The 5,134-nt window shown below is 38.2% G+C and overlaps 1 pseudogene; it reads left to right on the top strand.

The window, feature by feature from the left end:
- Nucleotides 1-1,607: 1,607 nt before the first annotated feature.
- Nucleotides 1,608-2,113, top strand: LOC107043452 (annotated as a pseudogene).
- The last annotated feature ends 3,021 nt before the right edge of the window (nt 2,114-5,134 follow it).

Here is a 5,134-nt window from a genome sequence, read left to right as displayed (position 1 = left end):
CAAAGACTTCCTAAGCTTAGTAAACAGGTTTACAGAGCCAAGGATAGCCTCTCCGCGGAGGCGTTTAATTTGAGTGTTGAGGCTTTCGCGGCCAATATTATTATTCATTATGGTGGCTTTCGGATGGATGTCGCGTCTAGATTCAGCTTTTTGCCGACGTTTCGCGAACATTTCAGTCTGCATCATCAGGGCTAGGCTGCTCTGATACTGAAGCTCCCCGTTGTAAGGAAGTCTTTATATCCCCCCTGACCCCTGGAGGGGGTAGATAGAGTGGTGGGTGGTAGCCCAGCCAATCAAGATGTTTTTAATTGATCAGTTGATCACGATAATGCAGACTGAAATGTTTGCGAAACGTCGGCAAAAAGCTGAATCTAGACGCGGCATCCATCCGGACGCCACTATAATGAATAATTATATTGGCCGCGACAGCCTCAAAACCCAAATTTACAAATTTTATTTACACTTATCGAACAAAAACATTTTCCGATAAGTGCGCATTGAGAGTGAAGCCGTCGTGGATTCGGAAAACGGGCAAATGCCAGAAATACTTTTATTTAAAGTCCTAAGTGCGGTACAGGTATCAGCTGAAAAATTGAACTAACATGTGAGGTTTTCACCTAACCCCTTAAATTCCCAGAATAGAAAATACCTATTGATACATTTTTAAGAAATATGAATATGAAACATTCATGTCAACCATTTTCAGAAAAATTGTCTCGGGTCCTAATTTGGGAAACACTTGTGTAAACATCCACAATGGCAGAGCGGATAATAGAACAATACCAATATATCCGGCGCATAAGTTACACCATTTGCATGTCTAGATGGTAGTAATGTCAGTAAATGATTAAAAGAGCAAAAATTGATAAGAAAAAATACTGAACATATAGCACTCATGCTTGAGTATTTTACTGATGAATCCGAATCACCGGAGGATGATGATAAATTAGCATGGATATTCTGAGGTCCAGGTAAAAGAATTGGTTTCACCCGTTCAAGTTGCGGCTGTAGAGCAATCCTTATCTCTGTTCTTGGGGCCAAGGCGGATATCTACCTGTTGAATAGCATGATACGCTCTCTATCATGGTGCAAGGCCTGGATTACTCAATGTATACAGTATTTGAAGAATATACCTGGAGAGACGTATAAACAAGGTGTTGTGGACAACTTGACTACTCTTTAATGGATGGAAATCATGGAGTGTAATAGAAAAAAGTGGTTGTCGGATGATATTATAATAAAAACCATTTTCAGATATTTTGAACAGTTGTTTGACATGACTCGTCACAATCTTGCATATAAAAATGTGAATGTTGAAAATCTTCTTGATTTCTTTGGACAAATTGTCACGTTATACACCAGCGAAATTGTTAAAGAAGTAAGCTTGGCAGTCGATTCCGAAAAAAAAGAAACCGAGTAGCAGCAGAAACGCAAAAATCTGTTATTTTTTCGCTGTAAATGAAGAATAAATTGAAATGGAACATTAAAATGATACTGATATATTTCCCCCACCCCGATATCTCCCCGCCGCCATCGTCAGATATATTACTTTATCTACCTGTTGGCTTCGTTATGATAAAAAAGTCTCTTGTAGTGATCGCATCAACATGGATGTCGCTGTCGTCATCCAAGGTTTCCGTGGCAAAAATGTGAAATTCTTGCCAAAATAAATTACTGTTGCTGATACTGAAGGAGTATTTCTTTCGCACTGGATTTTGAATGCACCTTACCCGTACTTAGACCTTTCTACTTGCTAGCGTAAGACGAACAATAGATTCACAAACAACAATCACGGAATCGAGTGGCATGATGGGGATACCGAAGTGCGGACGCTTTACATAATATTAGAGAGCTGTGCAGAAATGCTCGCCAGATTTTCACTATTGGTGGTGAGGAGGCTGTATATCCCCAGATCTTATCTGCACGAGAGACCATAAATTTGGGTACGGAGACGGATTTTAAAAACAATACATCTCTGCAGAATGAAGAAGTGACTGTGTATTACCTCCATGCCATGAAAAACAAGATGGATGTTCAGGCGTACAACTGCGCCTTACAAATAGTTTTAAGTGTACATAATCATTCAATTCATAAGGCCATTTATATGTATTAGGAATGGAATGGGTAGATGCTCTTTTCATTCATTATTATTATTGCATACCAGATCTTTTGAATGAAACGTTAGATAACTCATCATTGACACAGAATGTAACCGAAATGTTGAATAAAACTCTGTAGAAAATGTAAAATTTGTACAAGTGGTTCATTGTCTATTGATAACGCATTCTAAACACCAGACCCTTCCGAACAAGTGCTCCTAATTGCAGCTGGGTTTACCCAAGGCCCGCCAGACGCTACCCCATCCACGTTCATAGTCACCTAATAATTTTCCTCGAATATTTTACGATTCACGCCTTTACTCCCCCCCTTTTTCAACCCTCTTTTCACCCACCGCCCACTTACCACCCACCACCCTCTTACCCCCCACCGCCCGCTTACCACCCCTTTCCGACCACCTCCCTGAGATACTGAGTAAATACAATGGTTTTCACAGGAAAAAAAAAAAAAAAATTCTAAGAGAATTAGAATTTAGAGAGGAAAAATTTCCGCTTCACCCAGCCGAGAATCGAACCCGGGCCTCCCAGATACGCGCCGGGCACTCTTACCGACTAAGCTACCGGGAACCACAGAAATTCACTCTCAAATTCACCNACCACCAAACGAACAGCGATGCCAGCGCCACTTGGTGGCAAAAGTTGGAACTAATGGCTGACAACACCTAATACTACTACTACTGAGAATCGATAAATATAAGGGTCGAAAAGTTTCCGGTACAAGATATCCAAGCGTCAAAAATTTACGGTTTTGGAGTCATCAGGGTCAGAAGGTTGAAGGGTCAAAACCCCGTGGGCTCACAACTTACCGAGTCAGGAATCCCATCTGTCTACTCTCTAAAATCTGTGGAGAGTAAAGAAATGCCCCCACCAAGCATCCGACCCCAATTGTCCACTCTCCAGAAATTGTGGAGAGTCATGAGTTTTGTAAGTAATATATAATCGTTTTTGATAAGAGAGGATCATAAATCCAATATAGATAGCTTTCTTGAAATATACGGATATTCCATTCATTCATTATCATCAAACACCATACAGCTATGGAAATTGGGTTTTGCTATCAATGCTTTTCCTCCATATCGACCAATCCAATGTGTTAAGAGCTTAAAATCTTTCTCTTTTCTAGCATTTTCCACAGTTTTTCCGAATACAGCATTATTCATCAAATTATGAAAGTTCTTTTCGAATTTATTTTTGGAGTGCTGTCTTTTCATAGTATTCAGATCAATGTAAGATTACAACCAGGGCTTCTGATTGAATTTTAAAACACGATGAATATGCTTTAGTGTTATACCAAGAGCTGGGTACTGCTTCAAGTTTACGCCATGTATCACATACTTTTCTTTCGGGAAGAGAGTGGTCGCTAATTTAGTATGTTTGCTCTCTGGAGGGATGAAATATTCGGGACAGAGCGGAAAATCTTTATACAGTTCAAGCAATTCTTGACGATATTGCAAACCGACTTCAAGGATATATCCGACTGGAGAGTCATTGCACTGGAGAGTGCAGCATTTAAAATGTCTACAGAACTAGTTGCAACCCATTCAAATGAATCACATGGCAAAGTGATACTTATAGCGGCCCCATATAAATTGTTCACATCATAATATATCAAATATGATGTTTCTGATGAGGGATCATAACATTTCTCACCCATGAATGGATTATTTGCATGGGCATATCTGTTTGAACATTGTGATATTCCACCTCTCATACCCTTTTCAATGAATAATATCATTAATTGATCTGTAAAAAGCTCTAAATTTACCTCTGTATATTTCAGCATAGCATCAAAGGCTGATCTACGTGTTGTATAATAATGCAAAGGGTCTAATTCATAAGTGGAAAGGCAATTACGACGAAAAATTTGAAAAATCCCAACTAACAATAAAAGAGCAGTTCGTAGGTAGAGATCTGAATACTCCCTGAATGTTTTTATGTTGAATTCACTCTAAACATTAAGAGCGTGTTGATCGTCTTCATGAGATATCTGCTCATCAGTCAATTGAGAATGAAACGCTTCTTTTCCAGCCACTTTGTCGATATAATGTTATGTACACTCTGATAATATTGATAACATTTTGCACATTTTCAGCTGAAATTCATCTTCATGGGGTCAAAAATGACGTCGTTGGAGAAGATGGAAAAAAAATTAACATTGTTACAAATGGCAGTTGGTGACACAAAAACGTGAATATCTCGGAAACTAGAATCCTTTTTTATGTGGACTTCCACATATATTCAAAGGGAAATACCCCCCTTCTACTCAACAGATTGAATTCAGTAAAATCAGGTTGATATTTTCTTGTTATATCTTTATGATCGTTATCAAGTTAATTCGCTAATCTCTCACGACTACTACCCATGGATGATGTCCAGAATTTTCCTATAAAAAATTGAAAAATAATATATATGTATATTATTTTTCATTTAATTTTGCTATAAAAATGCTGGACATCACACATGGTTAGTAGTCGTGAGAGATGAGCGAATTAACTTGATAACGATCATAAAGAAATAACAAGAAAATATCAACCTGATTCTCCTAAATTCAATCTGTTGAGTAGAAGGGGGGTATTTCCCTTTGAATATATATGGACATCCACATGAAAAAGGATTCTAGTTTCCGAGATATTCACGTTTTTGTGTCAGCAACTGGCATTTGCACCAATGTTAATTTTTTTTCCATCTTCTCCAACGACGTCATTTTTGACCCCATGAAGATCATTTTGAGCTGAAAATGTGCGAAATGTTATCAATATTATCAGAGTGTAGATAACATTATATCGACAAAGTAGTCCCTTTCCATGCGGACGTCCACATGTGGATGATTGGGGTAAATTGGATGAAACCGAATTTCCTGGAAAAGAAGGGTTTCACTCTCAATTGACTGATGAACAGATATCTCATGAAGATGATCAACATGCTCTTAATATTTGAAGTGAATTCAATATCAAAACATTGAAAGAGTATTCAGATTTCTACCTACAAATTGATCTTTTATTGTTAGTTGAGACTTT

Source organism: Diachasma alloeum, unplaced genomic scaffold (genome assembly GCF_001412515.2).
Source record: "Diachasma alloeum isolate Michigan unplaced genomic scaffold, Dall2.0 Dall_scaffold_00577, whole genome shotgun sequence".
In the NCBI taxonomy this organism is placed as follows: Eukaryota; Metazoa; Arthropoda; class Insecta; order Hymenoptera; family Braconidae; genus Diachasma; species Diachasma alloeum.
Note: the sequence above shows the minus strand (reverse complement) of the source record. Positions and strands in the feature narration are given on the sequence as shown.